The sequence below is a fragment of the Struthio camelus genome, chromosome 8 (genome assembly GCF_040807025.1).
Source record: "Struthio camelus isolate bStrCam1 chromosome 8, bStrCam1.hap1, whole genome shotgun sequence".
NCBI lineage: Eukaryota > Metazoa > Chordata > Aves > Struthioniformes > Struthionidae > Struthio > Struthio camelus.
The window spans coordinates 25,568,586-25,588,203 of NC_090949.1; the positions used below are offsets into that span (position 1 = coordinate 25,568,586).

Consider the following 19,618-nt stretch of genomic DNA (forward strand, 5'->3'; position numbering starts at 1 on the left):
TCAAAGTCCCCAGATGGATTTTCTGACAAGGCTGAAATTAACTACGAGCTTTGATCAAATATCAGGAATCACTTCTCAACATTTGTCAGGGAAAAAAGAAAAATACACTTCTTCCCCACAGCAAGTACAAAAGCCTGGTCACTTTGCAAATCTGGGCCGGGCTAACATTGCTGCCGCTAAATGACTTGGGCCTGTCTGAAAATCACAGCCCCTTCCTTCCTAGTTTGCCGTGATCTGAGAGCTTGTGCTCTGAGTTTGCAGGGGGCTATAAAAGCCAGCGGGCACTGACCAGGCTGGGAGTCTTTCAACAGTGTTGGAGATGAGCTGCCCTCTGGCACATAGCGCTGGGTTCGGGCGACTGATTTCACTTCACTGTTCTGCCACAGGCTCCTGTGTGACCTTAGTTAAGTCAATTAGCTGCTGTGTGCATCTGTTTTTCATCTCTACAAGGGGGACAGTAGTAATTTCCTACCTCACAGAAATCCTGTGAGGATAAATATATTAGTTTAGGAAGTGCTCAAATACTAGTGTGATTAGTGCTCTTCTCCATTTCTTTGACAGGCTGTATTTGGCAGCCTGGAAACCTGTGGTCAGCCAGACCATAAAGGATCAGTGCTGAAGACTACCAGAGTAACTCTTAAATTGGCAGAGAACAGACATCATTGCAATGAAAGCCAGAAAAGCATGGATTTCTCAGAGATCTAACAAAACCGAGAGTAGAGGCCACTTCAGTAGCAAGCTTATTGTACTTCTAAATTGCTTTCTTTAACTTATATGTACATGATGATTTTCAGTGATCTGAGTTCCTCTTTCCATTTACTAAGCATTAGAGAAAGACAGTGAACTGACCTTTTTGGGACTTGGACATGTGGAGACCACGCTGCAAAGGATGATGATTCAGCTGTAATTCTGCTTTTCTGAACAAGTGACTGCATTCTTACTTTTGGGAGACGTCTTCCATGACATACTTGCCATTATTTCTACCAGATTTTGGCCCATAGCAGAAGTAGCAGGTCATTTCAATTTCGGTACCAGTGATCAGTATCTCAGGGCCTTCCTCTATCACATTTTATTCAGTCGGGAACCAGAAAACTTTTCCCATTTAATAGATGCCCAAAGTACACTTGCATGCTAGGAATAAATTGTGAGGCTGAGTGCTTTTTTGGATATTTGCAATGAACTTACCATTATGCTTTATAATGAGGAAAAGGAGGTAAGTGAACAGAAATGAATTACTACAATTATTATTCATGCTTATGTCTTTGTAGTATCTCTAAGGCATCAATCAAGAAGGGAGCTTCACTGTGTTAAGCACCGTGCAAAGCCACGGCAAGAGAGAGCACATATCCTAAACTGATCCATTCAGGCAGTTGGTATAAATGATGATGAAAGGGAAAGACAGTTGCACTTTCTTTACAGCACAGCTAGCTAGGAAACAGAGAACTTAGAGGCCTTGACCACCACATTGGCTGGTCGCTCAGTCGGGAAATGGAAGCAAATACCACTGCAGCATGTGACGGTGCTTTTATAGTAAGACTGACTTGTGTTTTTTCAATCAAGTGCAATTTGTAGCATTGCAAAATTAAGGACAAGTTGTTATCCCCAGATTAAAGACAGCAGAGACCAGATAACCTCGTGCTGTGAATGAAAAAGTTTCAGGGCTGTCTCTACGAGGCCACAGTTTCTTTAGTCAGGGAAGAACGGAAACAGGCAAGACAGAATTGTGTATTTGGAGCAAAACAGAGAATTCTAACAATTCTGTCTATGAAGGAAATAAGAGTCTTGGGGGTAATATTGAAAAAATGGCGGACAGTCAGAGTCAAGGCCATATGGTCCTCAAGCTGTGCTGTCAAGCAGATCTACAGATGGAGATGTATTATCTTACTTTAGCACAAAGTTGAGCATTGCACTAGGCACTTGTGAAACAGATCAGAGGACCTGACAATACAATCGACAATTATTATGAAACTGGGTGAGAAACAGTCATCAGCGAGAATACTCCCCCTGATAAGAAATAGTTGGGAAACGGAAGAGCTTCTGACAGGCTCCTCAGTTTATAGAGTCAATCCAAAATATTTAGCAGGTTTAGCGACACCTGAAAGGAGCAAGGAATTTGTTCTAACAAGTCTCAAAAAATCAAAATGGTCTTTTGATTTTATACTAATTTATTATGTTAAAGGTAAGCAAAGCCCATCCCACAGCATCTATCCACTAGCCTGCTATTGAATGACACACATGACAGAAATATGGGTGTATATGTTTGCTCTGGAGATCTGGATCAGAGGGAAGGAAGAGCTATTGAGAGTTTAACCGAGAGCAGTGACCTCCAAGCCACATGCTGCAAACACAAACTGAGACTTTGTTTTCCAAAAAGCTTGCCATTGAAAAGGCTAGATAGGCTGAAGTCATGAGAGAGAGAGATGAACCAACACGGTCCTGTATAAAAAGCGATGGATCAAACGGAGGGATTGTCCTTAGGACTCTGTACGTCCCCCACCGGAGTATAGCTCTGGTGACAACATGCCAGTGCATCCTGTACTATGCAGACGGCTTTGGCAGACGTCTTTGCTTTCAGGAACAGTGGACCACGGTTGCAAAATCCTTGAATATGTGAAGGACAAACTGGCAGGACAAACTGGGGAACGCTGACCACAAAGCGCCAATGCCCATCAAGCTTATGCTATTCATGGTCTTCCACGTGTTTACATAGTGAAGACATTAAACGCACAAGGCAATAATACAGAATTTGGGGTGGTAGCTGTATGTGAAAACTCTTTGTTTCACGATGCTGATGATTAATGGTTTACACCCATGGCTTACACCCATGGGACAATCATTTACCTACAAGTCTTGGCTAGAAGCTCCAGGGCACCAAAAGTTTATGAGGCAGCTTTGTGTCAGTCACGAGTCCAGATTTGTAAAGGTGTTTAGAAACCTGCGTCTTTAGGTGTCAAAAATATCTTAAAAATCTGTCCCAAAGAACAGCCCAACGTTTCGGTGTCTCCACTCATAAATTTTTAAGCAGCTGACAAGATTAGCAAGAGAGCATTAGACCACAAATCTTCCATTTTCAAGCAACATAAACAGCTTATTGCTTCCAAATAAAGCGAATGGGGGCTGAGCTGATGCGACCCACCTTAAACTCGCCAATATTGCTGTGGCGTGAGCCGAGGGAACTGACTCCCTCTTGCAGCTCGGTGAGTTCCTGCTCTATAGTAAGGATCTCCTATAGTCTTGTGCTCTGAAGCATCCTGAAGCACATCCAAATTTTAATACAGAGAGTAGAACCCATGGGCACTTTGGCAGTGCAGCGTGGCATTAAGCCAACAACGCTTACTCTAAGCTCCATGGCTTCACTGTGTTATGCACAGAAGGGCTGTTTTGCAGCAACATTTGGACACTGAGTAGGAAGGGAAATATCTTGCAACCCAAGGGCTTTCCTGTGTCAGAGCTTCTCTCCATGAGGCGGAGAGGCAAGACTGGCGCTTCAGAGGCTTAGTTTAAGGCAGAACTGAGTGAAGCATGATGCACTGAACAAAAACCAGACTCCCTGGAGTCAGGTTCAGGGATGTGAAGCACGGTGCTCCTCAGAGGGCTTGAAACAAGAGCTCTGGGACAGAGGAAGAACCTTGTCAACTCTGCAAAGTATTCTTTGGCTCTTAACACAATGCTAGTGAAATCCAGATTAGAGGACAACATGAAAAAATCCTCAAAGAAACGCAGCTACCATGCATGAGAAGAAATCCTGGAGACCACAGAGGAGGAAATTAACACGCCGTGGGAAACGCCACAACAGTCCAAGTACAGCAGGCAGACGGCAGCATGGTCAAAATGCCAAACTTGGTGCTATTGCTTACTCTGATGCAATATCAGCACCTACAAAAGACCGGGCAATGAACCAAAGCGCACCAAAATAATCAGTGCAGTTGACTGACTTAACCCTTCAGCCATCTTAAAAGCCTAGAGAAAACCCACCTCTGTTATACCGTTTCTAAGTTCAAGGGACTAGATGGGAAAAAATAGGAACACAAACAATTAAGCAGCTGAAGAAACAGCATGCTTGCTAAATGCATAGGCCGAAACGACTCTTAATAGCTGCGGCTCCTTAATGGTCAGAACGATCATAAATTGCCGTGGGTCTGAGATTGGTGTCCACTGCCCATGCTGCAGAGGTCGAAACTTTCTGCAAGGGTGGAAGCTCAGGTTTATCTCCCACGGAGAGACCCACGGAGGGCAGTCTTGTCAATACAGGTCTATCACGGGAAGTGCATTGTACTACGTCTTAACCTCCAACATCCAAGTAGGAACGGAGAGGGGTCTGCACGGCCGGCCCGGGACCTCCGCCTGGCACGCGCTGCACTGGCGGCGCCCAAGCAGCTCTGGGCCGGGCAGCGGGGTCTGCAACCCGTCCCGGCAGCCGCTCGCCCGGGCCAGCCGCGGGGTCACCCTTGGCTCCCCGGCCTCCAACCTGCAGAGCTAGTAATATTTAAGAGTCAACTATTAATATTTAGCACCCGGGTCGCGTCGCCGCTCGGCTCTGCCGGCAGCGGCAACGCGCCCGCGCCGCCCGCCAGGGCCTCACGGCCCCGCCGCCCCGGCCGCGCCGCCCAGCGGCGGGGAGGGCGCCGAGGCCGGGCCGGGGCCGGGGCTCCCCCGGCGGCGGCAGCAGCAGCGGGCGCGGCAGCGGCGCCCCACGAGCGCCCGCGCGGGCCGCGCCCTCCGCCCCGCCCCGCCCGCCCCGCGGCGGCGGCCGCCCCCCGCCCCCGCCCCCGCCCACACCTGGCCGGGGCGGGCCCTGCCCGCCGGCTGCGGGCCGACTCGGCGGGCGGCGGAGGCGCGGGCGAGCGCAGGCCGCGGCGGACGGGGCCGGGTCGGCGCGGAGCGGAGCGGCGCGGAGCAGAGGAGCGGCTCAGCGCGCCGCGGGGCCGAGCGGCGGCCAGGCGGGCCCGGCCGCGCTGCGCAGCCCAGGTGAGCCCGCGGGCGGCAGGTGGCGGCGCGGCGGCGGCGGCGGCAGCGGCAGCGGCGACGGGGCGGGCGGGTGCGGCGCGCGGCCCCGGCGGGGGCGGGCTGGCGGCGGCGCGCGCGCGGAGCGCGGTCCCGCGCGGCGGCGGCTGAGGGAGGAGCGGAGCGGAGCGGAGCCGCCGGGCGGGCGGCAGGGAGCGGGCGGTTGTCGCGCGGCGCCGGAGGCAGCATGCGGGCGGCGGAGCCCCGGGGCCCCGGTAAGTGGCTCGGCCGCGGCCCCTTCCCCCGCCCCGGCGCGGCGGGCTCGTCTCCCGGGCAGCCGCCCAACTCGGCCGCCTGTTGAGCCCGCGCCGGCACCGCCGCCGGGGCCGCCCGGCTGGCTCTGCCCGCCGCCGCCGGGGCTCCCGCTCGCCGCCGGCTGCGCCCCGCGGGGTCTCTGCGGGCCGGCGGGAGGGCGGCGGGGCCGCCGGGCGGGGGCCCCCGCGGGGCGCAGCCGGGCACCTGCCGGTGCAGCGCTGCGTCGGGCTGGGGCGGCGGCGGGGCGCGGGGCTCGGCACCGCGGCGTGACCTTCGGGGGGCTCCGCCGCGCGGGGCCGACCCGGCGTGCGCTGCAGGCGGCGGGCCGGCTCCCCGGGGGGGGGGGGGTGCGTGCCGCGGGGCGCGGCGCCGTGCACCGCGGGGGGTGTGTGTCCGTGTGTCCCTCCGTGCGTCCCGCGGCGCGCAGCGCCGTGCACCGCGGGGGCCGGGCGCGGGCCGTGCTCGGTGCCGCGGGGGGAGGCGTCCCCGCGCTGGCCCTGCGGCCCCCGGGGGCGCCGGGGCCGGGAGGGCTCCGAGGGGCGCGGGCTGGCGGCGGCGTCCCGGGGCGAGAACAAAGGGCTCCGCGGGGAGGTGGGAGCCGTGCGCGCCCGCGGGGCCGCCGCACCTGGGGAGGGAAGTTCCCACGATCATCGTCATCCTCCTTAAAGAAAAAAAAATAAAAATAAAGAAATTAAAGGAATTACTGCCCGAAGGCCCCCGCGTGCGTTGTGCAAGGGGCGCTGCCGCGGCCTCCGCGGGGAGGCAAACTTGTGCCGCGGGGGGCGCAGGGCCCGCGCAGCCGCCGGGCCCCACGGCCGCGCCGGCGGGGGGTCCGCGGGCCCCGGCGGCGCTGCGGCGCCCGGACGTGCGGCCGCGCAAGGCGGCGGGTGCGGGCGCGCAGCCGGCGCTCGGGGTAGGTGCGGGGCAGCCTGCGAGGAGGGATTTCTGACGTGGACGGAGGCGGTGAATGCCGCGAACGAATGCGTTTGCTCTCCTGATGTTCAGTGTCTCAAAATCCCGCTTCAAGCAGTTTAAATTCCTAGCGTAAATTAATAAAAATGAAAAGCGTTTCCAGGCTGTTAAACAAAGCTCTGCTCTTACCGACCTCTTACGTAGAAAAGATGTACTCTGTTTCCGGGAGACTGACTGGGGCAGCTGTTTTAAAGCATTCTCGAGTTTTGTATTTGTTTCAGATGTAACTAAATGAAGTTGTATTATCAATATCAAATAAAATGTTCTCATGTCAAATATAGAATTGAGCTATGAAAAATGATTTAGTTTGAAGATAACTTACATTTGAAGCTCTGGTTATCCGGTTATGTTGAATAATTGCTGTTTTTGAGATCTCTGAAGACACTTAACCTGGGCGAGGGAGGCGAGTGGACGCAGTTTCCTTATTCTGCTTGTACTACCTTTGTTCGTTCTTCCCCCCTCCCCCCCCCCAAGGTAAATATTGGTGAAATGACAAATTTAATTTCAGATTAGTAAGGGCCTGAGCTGTAAATGACCTGTATCTGTGTCTGGTTACTGGGTGATTGTTCCAAGTCTGCCTGTGTGGTTTTAAAAACAGCTTTTTAAATAAAGTACATTGCACTCCTTACGATAATGCAGGAAATGCTTGGCTCACAAGAACGGTTTTATGGAGAGAGCAAGTGTACTTTAATCCTGATTTTATTATTTCTGCCATGGTGGCTAGCTCTGGGTCGGAGAACGTAGGAGTAATGTATCTGTATGTTAAAGTGCATGATCAGCAGTCTGAACTTTGTAAGCAAGAAGTGAAGTCTGCGTGGCAGAACAGCCAGTTTGTGTGACGTGGATGTGCTGCGGGTGACTACCTTGGATTATTTAAGTTCTCAATTTCTGTCTTTGACCCTCCATCTTAATGTGCGAGTTTCTTAGCCTACGTCACTGGCACGCGTCCTGGTCGTTGAAACAGGATGCAGCGTGACCATACATGCGAAGGGGTTAAAACAGCTTATGGCTGAAGAGTTAATGCATCAGTCCAGCTCAAGAGATTTTTATAATTCAGCTTAGTTACAAATATTGCCATCTGCCCTTTTCTTTGCCTGTGCGCGTCCGTGAGCATATCTTGGATAAGTACTGGTTGGGGCTCTTAGCAAAATAGCAGAAGCCATAGATAACGTTTTATTCTCATATATGTTGCCATTGAAAATGTCAGCTGCTGGAAAGTCAAAGCAGAGCTTCCTACAATGGTGTCTTTATTTGGTTATAGATTGGGAAGTATGCGGGTATTAAAAATACATATATATATTTAACCTTTAAGTCCAGCTTTTGGGAACATTTGACTGGCTTCTCTGCTTTTGCCAATGACAGTTATCTAAGCTTGTGATTATAAGGAAAAAAAAAGATCTAAGCTTGCGGGTAGCGGAGAAGAAATGTTTTCCTCTTTGTGTCCACATAATGCAGGGCTGTAGGAAGATATGCTTAATGAGGATGATTATTGCTGTGGCTTTCCATAAATCCACTTGTAATGGAGGCTTTGTACAGTTACTTCTGAATCTGTACATTTAAAAACTGCAAATAGCGATAATGGAGTTGGCTAATAGCAGACTGTCACGTAAGTGCAATCCTTGTGATAATGTTCAGCCATAGATCTCCATTTAAGTATTACTTTTAAGCAGAAAATGTTTCTTGTAGGTCATAGTATATGCAGTTTGGAGGGAAAAAAAGCAGTTGTTGTGGCCTTTTTGTTCCTTCATTTCTTGAATCTTAACCAGCTAACTTTATAATTGTAGGAAGGGTGGTTTTTTTTCTCTCCAATTTTATATCAGTTTGCAGAAGATCGACAATTGGGTAGATTCATTTGATTTGATATTTAGATAGTCGAGAGGAATAACAATAACCATCCTTAACAAACTCATTACAGATGTCTGTCCAAGTACTAAATGTGTAGCTGTGTGCTTTGTAGTGCAGCTTTCACACATGCAAATTAAAGTTGAGACTTTGCCTTTATGAAAAATTGTGTAAGCGTTAGTGAGCTGAAAGCCACTAGGCAAGAGTTTAAGCTCATCTTGACAGTAATATTATAAAGGACAAACCTTTGTATTTCAGATCTGAAGTACCTTTTTTTCCTGATAACTCTTAGAAACCGGGTTTGAGAGTAGAATTATTTTTAAGGTGCATAGCGGACTTGATTAAAAAGCTGAAACTAAGATGTTAGGGAAAACTTCAAATGTGTTATCCTGCCACAGTACAGAAGAACGTAAAAGCCCGTTCTCTTCAAATAAAGCCCTTGTAGTAGCTGCTGAATAGTGTTTATAGTATTTTGAATGAATGCAGTTTTAATTTATATAGTGAAGATATAGCAGGAACTCGATGTATGGGTTGCTTACGTTTACTCTTTGGGAGAATGTATTAAGAAATTCTGGTTATGGTCACCATAAATGCTTACCCTGCTTCAAAGAAATACTTTAACGTGGTTGGTGAGGGCCTCTTAGATTTTGAGCAAAAGTAAATTGGTCCGACTGCAAGAATAAGCTTCACGCACAGATTTTAGTGCAATGCTCAAATCCCAAATCTGTGCTGCTTTTTCAGCAAAAACTTACAATTGCATGGGGTGGTAGCTAACTGGAAGGTATTGCAAAACATATGTAAGAATACTGTCGTACAAACTCTAAAACTGAAGGATGACTCATTCCACCAGTGCTTTATCAAATTCTATCTATACGCAAGGTTTAAATGACAAGTTTACTTTAGGCAAAGAATATGTAATTTTCTGTACACTTTCTTCTTCTAATGTCAAATGAGCTTAATGAAATGGGAAATGTGGGCATACAGGAGGCACCAGTTGTAGAGCTTTAATGAGCAAAGGGAACCAGCACTACTTGGCTCTACAGTTTGTGAAGATGATGGAGGCATAGCTTCTCTGTATATTAGAAACCAAGTTCATGGTACTGATGAACATCTTGAGACGTTTGCTCCTTTTACTATAACTAATACTGATTTGTTTCAGTGCTGTTAATAACGCTTGTTCCATTTTTGTTCTCTATAGGAGAGGGTACTTTTATTTTTTATTTTTTAGCAGTATAAGCATTCATAGTTATATCTTGTAATTCGTTAAGTTTTTGACTGGCATTTCAGAATTTTGGCAATATTTTTGTAGATATAAAATTCAGGTTACTAACACAGAGAAAATGGGATGATGTTCAGCCCGGGAGAGGGGCCGACGATCGTAGAGTAAAGAGGAAGAGACTGCTATCCGGTGGAACAGCTCAGATTTTATTCACGCCTATGACTTTGTTTTTGTGACTGTGATTTATTATTAGGCCTCTCACAGAGCTTTAGAGGCTAATAGGGAACTTGGAGATGGACAGGCTGCAGTGTGTAGTTTGTGATCTTTTTTATTTTTAATTTTTTTTTCCCAAGAGGAGATTACACTGAAAATGTAGAACGTGTAAGCATACAGTCACATCCTAAAGTGAGTTAGTAAGCCTGTGTGAACTTGGAGGAGCGTGTAGGAAAGACCATGGGAGTGGAGAGAAGGGGGTTTCTTGGCAATGCCCTTGTGAAAGCCCTGTGCACGGTGCTTGCGTGGTTGTGTGGTGTGTCTCATCTCTATTTCGGTGGCATCCTGTGGTGTGACGAGACAGCCAGAGGAAGCGCAGGGCTGTGGGCTAGGAGAGCCCAGTCTTCACCCCGGCCTAGGTGGGGAACTTCAGACTTCTCACAGCCGCCTCTTGTAATTTCTGCTGTAGCCTTAAATCATTTGTAATCCACGAATCCTTTCTGCTTTCCCATTATCGTTCTTGGCTATGGGGGAAGATGTAGCTAGCCGTCCTCAGTGCTCACCTTGCATTCATTGTGAGAGCGGTATTGACCAGTGCCTGTGAATGTTTCTACCTTCTCTAGAAGGTCGAAGTCTCCTCAGACTCTGAAAGGAGGCGAAGGGAGGGAAGCTGGAGCATTTGCTATTTAATGTTAGTGTACGCACAGCATACATCTGTGCCTTACCAAAAAGAAAATGAAACAGGTTTTGCTCATTCAAAGGAGTTTATAATCTGAGAATTTTCTCTAAAGATCAAAAATGCAGAGATAAGTTTGGAACAGAGGATGGAAGCGATGTAAATACAAAGCCTAGTTGAGAGCAGAACTGATAAAATATCCCTTCATATCTGAGCTTGGTATTAGCAAAAAGTAGCTCTGTTTGGATGTTTTAATTAAATGCGATTCACTGAGTAACTGAAATATGGAAATACTGTTCATCTGTGAAAGGATAGGGTGGTCCCTCTCTTATTCCTGTCTTTCAACAGGCATAGAAGCTTCCAGTTTACAACCTGCCCAAAAGACATTTATTTCTTGGCACAAAATTTCAGCTGCAGCTGGCAAGTACTTTCTTCCAGCCTTACTGAGAGAGAGAGGAATTGTTTAGGTTGGCACAAGAAGTTTATAGTTGGGAGTTGTCAGATGAAATTGAACAGAGAAAAAATGTGAAGGCTCGGTATGTGGCACTGCTTTTTCAAAAGCCGTGTTAGAAATCCCAACATTGCTTAAAACTAAACAAAACATATACGTGCTTTACTGTGGAGAGGAACCATCTATTGGCTTAATAGGCCTCTTTTCTTTATTTTTCCCTGCAAATGTGATGATGGCACTGAATTGCATGTATGTATACAAAGGATAACATCTGTTCTATTTTATGAGAGCCAGATAGCATAGCTGCTTTTTTATCCCTGCAGTGTATGGATTCTTCGTTTGTGTGTCATCCTAGCTGCTGAAGTCAGCCGGGTGCTTAAGCCGGGTAATATCTCTTCTCTCTTCAGGAGCAGGAAGTTATTCATGGGATGGTGCTTGATTCTTCAGTTAGACTTCCTCGCAAAATTAGGTCTTGGCAGCATTTGGGAAAAGTCATTATTTTTGTAGAGGCTTTTGTGAGTAGGGATGGAAGCGGGAATACTGCACGGCTCGTTTTTTGGGGGCGTTCTGGTAATCATTATATCAACGTGTTAGATCGAGGGTGATCCAGAAAAATCTATTTTCATCGATTCTTAATTGGGAAGGTAAATAGATCTGAGAAGTATGAAAGGATAATCTAGTGTTTGGATTTTATGGCATATACTTTAAAATAAAATTGTACTGTCTAGCAGGTGTTACGCTTCTCATCTTTTATCTTGCAGTAGAGCCATAGAAGCGGTGTGGTATTATGAAACCTTAGTCCTTTTGGGCACAATGTGTTAAGAAGGCGTTGAGGTGTTACGTACTTCTAAGACTTAAGATGTCTTAAAGGGGGGGGGAAAAATGAGCTTTTTCTTTTTTGGATGAAGTTGCTGTTTTTGTAAGATACTTTTTTTTCCAGATATGAAAGTTAGGCTTGTTTATAGCTTCAGTAACTTCTGTTATACCAGATTTGATCAAAAGCTTAGTCGTTACAGAATCAAAAATTATAAGTATTTTATTTAAAATTCAGTGAGAGTTGTGATTGTACTTTACATTATGTTTTAACTGCTTGTATTACACACAATTTAGGAGAATATACAAGATGTCTAGAAGATAGATGCAAAATCCAATCACATATTTTCATGTCAAAGTTAAGTGAAATATGAAACATAATTAACATAAGGATAGTTAGCCTCTTAAAGCTATGAACTAGCAGGAGTGGAAATAATTTCATAATATGTTTTCCTCATTGGCTTTGTTGGGACTGCTGTTGGGCACAGCCAGAATTCTTGTAGAGTCAGTGTCCTGTGGGGGGTCTTCTAATCTTTGCATTGTTATGTGATAACAGACGCGCTCGTAAAAACATTTAACCTGAGGCTGAAGCATGCGTTTTTGAACGTGCATTTTCAATACTGATTCTGTTTGCTCACTGTAGCCTTCTTCAGGTAGCTTCCAACTAGCAAAGTGCAGATTTGAAGAATTCCACCTAAGGAGACGGGTATTTCAGCAGATTGTAGTTATATTGCTTTAATTCTACCTCTTGACATTAAGATAAATTTATGAACTTTTGAAGGAAAGTAGTGTCACCTTCAATTTATTTGTGAGATTGAAATCTGATGCTAAAAGGCTCACTCTTCTTACTGCTTTGATGATTTTTTTTCTCTTAATTCTGGTTTTCAGTCATAGTTTTGGGGCCCGCAGAAGTATGCTTTATGCTTTTGGGTGTAGTGTTATGCAAGGGTACCTGTTTGGAATCTTTTTGTTTGGGTTATGGGCTCAAGAAGACGCTTTGGAGTAGCGCTTCCCTTCCTGAATTTCCTGATGCACGTGCCATCACAGGGGGTTCGCTTCAGCCCAGCTCTGTGGGTCGGGGATCCCAGCTCCTCCTCACCCACCCAGGCTGGCACAGGGAGAGCTCGTGGATGCTCCTGGTGTGGATGTGATCTCAGCCGCGCTTTTCTGGCCAGCGCAAAGCCCAGCTTTCTGCTGTTCTTCACTGGGTTTCCGATCTGGTTGATGCGAGTGCAGGTCCTCCCTGCCCCTGTGTTAGACGGGGCTGGTGCCCTGCCTCGTGCAGAGACGAATACCTCCCGACAGCTTCCTGCAGCACTGTCTTTCTGCTTTGCTTTGTGTGCTGCTCGTTTCCCCGGTTATCTGGGTCTGCAGCTGAGGCTGTGATTTCAAGGAGCGCTTTTCACCTGTGTGCGGGAGAAATGCACAGAAGTGTAACGTCTGCCTTGAAGATAAAACTTCAACAGCTTTATAGGAGCAAGCTGTTATTCCTGATAATTGTGCTTGGCTCTTACTATGTTTCTTACCTAAAGCTTTTACTTTGTAAACACTATAATAATAATAAAGCATGCTGTTATAATACCTCAGTGACAATCTTTGCTTATATCTTTGGAAGAAATAGAGTGCATAATTAATTATAGGAAGGAGGAGTTCTGAAGGGCATGTGGCTATCGCACTCCTCTACCCATTCATGCCTCCCCCTTTGTCATAAAGCTGGAAATCTCTTAAAATGCACTTTTTTTTTTCCCCTGAAGAGTGATTAAAGGCTTCTTCATTGGCCAAAAGAACCTAGATGGATGGCCAAATGCTGGGATCAACATTTAGGCTCAACAGCGTGACTACGGTCTTTAAATACACTAGAAATTATCCGTTATATTTTGTTTGCTTAGATCATTAGCTGTTCAAGGCAGGCACCATGCATGTTGCACAGCAGTTACGTTGCTGGGAAGTATTTGTAAATGTGAATTTGAATTCAAGATATATATATTTGTTGTTAAACTTTAAAGAGTAATGCTTGGAAGACAAGTGGCTTTTTTGATATTCTTAAGCATCACCTACAAGGAGCAAGTGAGGGATCTCCTGACCACCTTTTTTTTTTTTTTTTCCCCTCCTTTCTTTTATGTCTTTGAGCCTGCAGCTCTATTTTAAGTCGTTTTTGCATGTTAGGAGAAATGCAGACATTCTGGTTTTGGAGTTTAGGTGATAGGGTGGGCTGACGCAAGTGCGTAGGTTATAAATTGAGAATGAGCTCTCAGATATTGCTTTCTTTGTATCTGAAGTGAGTTAACAGTCTCTTGGATTCTAGTCGCACAATGTAATTAAAATAAACACTATAATGCTAATCATTTATGTATTTTTGCCTATGGGTGAAGTTTTAAATTAGAAGTAGCTATACTCTGGTGGAAGTGGATTTTTTTTTTTTTTTATTACTATAATGTTGCCTCTTTCCAGTCTGGTAATATTTCTGTGAGAGTGCATAAAAAATATTGCTAGGCAGATTTGTTTTTGTTTTTTTATTACCTAATTGTATATTCTAGTAACAATGTAATTATTGCTTTTAACAAAAACTGCCTGACTTGAGTGTTTAATTCCATCAGACTCAAGCAGTTACTGATGAGGTGATAAATGATAGGTTGTATGTAGAAGTGGATTTGCAATTATTTGCTGCTTTGGGGGGAGAAATGATGTTTTGTTTCTGTCCAATGACTAATGTTGAAAATCAAAGCAGTGCACCAGATGTTTTTTCTAATGACTGTGGTTCAAGGTCTCTGTTGTGTGGAGGAGGATTTCAACTGAGTTCGTCTCTTGGCTTTGAAGTTTCTTTCGCTTGTTAATGCAGCACTTCTCTAAATCTTCTGTTCTGGGCTTCTTCGGGAGCAGGTTTTATGGACTACCTCATTTCCCAACCTTTCAGGCTTCTAATAGTTCTTCATTCATCAGGCAGCTGGATGGGCTACAGGATTTTTATAGTGCAGCGTGAGAGCGTCTATTCGCTTCTGTTTGTTTAATAGAATTAAAATAAGAATGTGTTTCTCTTTATTTGTTGATATCTGATTAGGACTCACTGGTGTGATTAACATTAGGCTTTGTTTCTTGTGTGTGAAAGGCCTCGTTGTCTGAGTCTTTTCCTCCATAGCGCTCTGCCTAATCCTGCTGAAATCATTGTAACCACAGTAGCGTTTCAGGCTCTTCTGCTAATTTTCCTGCATATTTAATAATAAGGTTGAGAAAATATTTCTCCTCGAAGGAGCAGTTGTTTCTGATGCCGATTCAGCTGTCGCGTCGCAGAGGTCTGCGGTGGCTTGCTGACAAAGGTGAGCATTAATTCTGGGGGAGGGAGAAAAGGTTCTTCTGAAATCTACGCTCTGAGCTAATTTATATTACGTTTAGGTTTTGAGTCTGGACCTGACAGAGTTTTGTTAGCCCTGCCTGTCACCTTTCTGCAGCCACAGCTGGACGAGATGAGCTGCGCAGTCCTGATCTTAATATATTAAGATGGTTTTCCCCCAAATTTGTTAGATCAGCTTTCTCTAATTACTGATGTAGCACTCCTGCAAAGAGAATCTTTGAAATTGATCAGTGTATATGTTTTTAAATATAGTTTTACATGTTTTATGTTTGTAGAAATGAGAGGACTCTTGTAAAATACATAGCAAGAAGTTGCAGTAGACAACTTCTTTCTTTTGAAAGAACAAACAAAATACCCCCCTGCCCCAAACAGACAGTAGCCTTTCTTTTCTTTTGAATCAGATTGTCATTCCAAGGTCTCCAAGTGATTTAAAAATGTAAAATAATCTCCCTTGAGGAATCTATTAAAAATTATTTGGTTCACTGAACACTCGGTGCATGTTCGTTCTTGGACTCCATTCCGTGCCTTTAGAAGGACCTTCAAAAGCATCTCTCTCCAACTTGGTCCGAGTTTTGTCCCTTTGGCAGGTGGGCATGAGGGAATTTCGCAGCCTTATTTTCATAACAGGAGTGTGCAGAATTAACATTGATTGATTACAGCTGTGCACTAGTGTCCCAGTATCTGGGGGTCATATATCAGCTCTGCTTTTTGGTGGCAGCTTTCCATATTCCTTCAGTTGAGGTCTGTAGTTGCAGGGCTCTGGAAACAATTGGGAGATGCTGGGCTTTGTATTGTTTTGAATTCAAATTTTAAAGGTTTATGCCTAGAATTAAATTCTTACCGGCTTGAAATGGTGTTTGAGTTCTTGCTGAACGGAGACGAATGCTATTAGAAATAAGTGAAACTAAGCTGTATTTTAATCCTCAATTTGGTATTTTAATCCTAGATTTGTTTTCATTACCGTTGTCAAACCTTGAAAACATCTGGTTTATCTGCGTAGCTTGGCGTGTTCTTGTTCTGATAACTCTGAATGATTAAGCCAGGCAGAAACAGTGTTTGTCTGCTGCGTTCCCGCTTCCCGTACAGGCGCGCGCGCTCTGACGTCAGTTGTGTTTCTGTATACCTGGTGTAGGTCTTGTCGGTACCCCTTCGAGCACGCTGCCCTTGTGCGCTGAAGGGAGTTGTTGTTTTTCCTATAAAGCGGACAGATTTCTTTAGCTAAAAACATGAGAGAGTTTTTCCAAGTGCCGGAGCGATGTGACACCTGCCGTGTGCGCGCGGATATTAATAGCAGCTCAGTCGTTCTGCAGAGCCTGAAGTCAGGTAGGAACTCCAAGAAAACGCACAAATAACGGGCAGTTCCCTCAGGATATGTAAGTTTATTTGATTAACCCACCTGAACTGCAACATTCAAGAGCAATTAATTATTTGGACAGTCAGCAGTCCCGTTAGTCATGTTTCATTAGGCAGTGTCCTCCGTTTGGAGTTTGTGCTCTATTTTTCCACTGTTGTGAAGTGTTGTGCATTCTTGAAATGGAGCTATGTACGTGTGGCACTATCCGTTTGGAGGAAAATAGCGTGCAGATTTGGAGGTATCGCTGACCGCCGGCTCTGGGAGTTGCTGGGCAGAGGCTGGGAGAATACGTATTTCTGAAAGAGCCTTGCATAATTTTGTCATCTGCTTCTTGGGATGAGCTGGCTTGGAGTGGGAGGGGATCGGAGGCAGGGGAGAAAATTGTTAATTCCTTATTATCAACACCAGAAAGGCTAGTTGGCAGATAAAGTTACTAACCTAGGCAGAAATAGTAACGCTGCCCTGAGAAGTCCAAAAGACTTGTCCAAGTCTGGTCTCCTGCCTTAACTGAACATCACAGTAATGAATTAAATGAAATACCAGCAAGCTGAGATGTTCTGATTTTAATAACTTCTCAAAAAATCAAAATGGCTTATTGCCTCGGAAGAGGGATAAGTTATCCAAACTTCTTGCTGCGGAATCAATTTCATGTAACTGCGTAGTAATGGTCTAAAAAAGTCATTCGTCTCCTTGCCAGTAGCTTGACCAGTATTTTCATACAAAAGACACGTTTTTATCTTGAGCTGGTTTTGTTTTCCAGTGGATGTTGCAGTCAGCTGGAAAATTGTCTGATTTTTCGAACTGCTGTGGTTTTGATGCAGTGTCTACTGTAGGAAGGTAAAATCTCTTTACAAATAACGATGCTTTCAATTGTCTTATTTCCATTTTATTCCAAGGGAAGGGGAGCAGGTCTTTATGTTAAGAAAGTCGGTTTTGCCCTTTTTCTGAATGAGTACTCTAACTCTCTGTCTTATGACTAGGTAAAAATCCTACCCTTGCCAAAATCCGATAAAAGGAAGGAGGTGACTGGCTGCTGGAGTTTTGACTTAGTTCAGAGCATTTCTGGGTACGTTGTTGTGGCTGTTCTCGTAGAAATAGGCTGGAAAGTGTTATGGGGGAAAAAAGGCCAGTACAAAAATCTCTCTCGGGATTAAAATGTTGTTTTAAAAAATGCTGATTATACCTTTCTGTTTATTCTGACAAGAAAAAAAGCACGATTATAATGTATTTTCATAATACGGGTTTTGTGAGTGACTAGGCAGGATTCAACTCTGAATTTCCCAGCTTTGGAGTGTCCAAATCGTGCAAAATGTTAGCTTAAAATAAATTTTGGTAACTCAAATATTTCACAGGATAATTAATGGGAAACTTAAGTGTAATGTGCTACTTTTCTCAGTATGCTTTTTCCCCTGAAATTACTGAGATATAAATATTTTAAATTGAAAATGAGTCTTAAACTTTGATTCTGAAATGATCTTTGAACAGATAAACTCCTGCATCTGTGGCCTCAAAGTCAAAAGTGTTCTGATTAATAGCTACTACATTAGTTTTTATAGTACTTTGCTGTGAAACAAATGTATTTTCTAGGTGTGCTTAAAAGGTAAGAGTTTCTTGCAGAATTTCTCTGCTTTATCTGTTCAGATAATTTTGTTACGTATTTGCATATAATCTTGTTAATTAAATTGTTTTTGCCTGATTACTGAAGCATCTCTGAATGGGTAAAGAGTGCCTTATTTGGACCAACAGTTTCGCGATTCAGTATCAGTCCTTTGAATTGGAGAAGTTCCCAACTATGATGTGAAGTACTTGTGTAATCTGTTTGTCGTGGTGCGAGAAGAGAGCAGCAGGGTGCTGCTGTGCACGTGTAGAGAGAAACGCAGTTGCCTGGGACTTCAGAAAAGAAAATAAAATAGTTTGCCTTGGTGTGAAATAGATTGCATTGTTTGGTTTTGCAGTGCTGTCGTGCTTTAAGGGTGTGTGGTGTGTGGGTGTGTTTGTGTGTGTGTCTAGAGCTTGACTAAATGATGAGCGGATGCGTTTCATAGTGTGGCACTCTCTCTTAGCGGGGTAACCCCGGGTTTTCTGTTCTTGCCTTGGCCAAGGCGTATGGCTGCCACAGGTAATGATGCTGCACGTTTGTCAGGGTGTCATGCTTGCTGATGCTGCTAGACCTTCTCAAAAGGGTTGTCTAGCTCTAACCGTACTCCTGTGTGGATACCTGGAAACCAGGGACTTCGGAGGAGGTTTAACGTAAAGGGAAGCATCACTGTGAAGGTAACCCAGGAGACCAACACAGCCTGGCAGCTGCGGACTCCAATTTTCAAGTAATCCTGGTGACCATAGCTGTGCGCAGGAGATCGAAGTGAGTTACAGACAAGCTGAAGAAAGCCAGGCTAGATGCATGCTCTCTTGCCTTTATAGTGGATTTTTTTTTTTTTTGGAGGGACAGAGAAGACTGAGTTGTCTGCTACCACATTTTTCAGATCTTTATTTGAAAGTGTTTTAAACAAGGGACATCAGAGGCTGAGATACAAAGCTGCCTTTTGAAGTTAAAAGTGGGTCTGCATGAAAATGAACTGCTTGTCTGTGAAAAGAGTCAAGTGTGAAAGGATAGGATAGTTTCACTAAATGAATTTGATAGCCTGAATAAGTGTGGCGAGGCATAGAGCAGAATCTGGAAAGGTCAGGACTGAGCATGTGACTCCAGATGAGGTGGTGGAAAAGACATGAAAGGAATTGAGGGGAAATGCCTTGGTTCACGTTTTTTACTTAGAAGAAATTATTTATTTTGGTGGAAGGTGGTCATAAAAAGAGAACTTTAGAAGCCTGCTGCAGAGAAGCAGGGAATCCAGCTCCTCTGGGACCGTGTACCTTTTTCATTCAACTTTTGTGCGGTTTCAAATAGCTCAAAGATCAAAGACCAAAAAACTTCTTGTTTCATGCGCAGTCTGTCAGTAAGACTGCTGTATCCTACATGCTCTATTCAGTTAAGCACTTCAGCTCTTTGTCCCAAGTGCAGGGTTTCTTGTTATAGCTAGTTCATTTTCAGTGATCCAAGTAGATTTTAGCTAAAATTATATGCGAAATGTTTTCCAAGTCCCTGATACTGCTTGAGAAGATAATCTAGGCTGTCTGGTATCTGCATTCAGTGCAGATAAATGTGAAGTGATATGTGTTGGAAGCAGGAAACTGAACTTTTCATATAAAATGATAGACTCTCGAGTTGACTGCCAGCTCTTAGGGTGAGATCTTGAGACTGATAGTAGTTCCTTGAAACCATCAGCTCTATGCTTAGTGATCAAAAAAAGTGTATCAAATCTTATGAAATACTATGACAGGAGTAAAGAATAAAATACATAACATGGATTTAGGCACGGCATAATAATGTTATGTCCATACATTGAATAATGTTTCATCTCCCCTTTCTTTCATCTCGGAAAGAATGCAGTGCACCTAGAAAAAGCTTGGAG

The 19,618-nt window shown here is 45.0% G+C and overlaps 1 protein-coding gene across 24 annotated transcripts in view; it reads left to right on the forward strand.

The window, feature by feature from the left end:
• The first annotated feature begins 4,840 nt into the window (after nucleotides 1-4,840).
• Nucleotides 4,841-19,618, forward strand: part of PTPRF (protein tyrosine phosphatase receptor type F) — a 399,448-nt gene continuing 384,670 nt past the window's right edge. For 22 of the 24 annotated variants that reach the window (XM_068952832.1, XM_068952839.1, XM_068952830.1 and 19 more), the window contains exon 1: nucleotides 5,107-5,219. The gene's annotated coding sequence lies outside the window, so the exon portion shown is untranslated. Of the gene's footprint in view, nucleotides 4,969-5,106; nucleotides 5,220-19,618 lie in introns of those variants that run through there. The other 2 variants (XM_068952831.1, XM_068952833.1) reach the window with 2 other exon arrangements.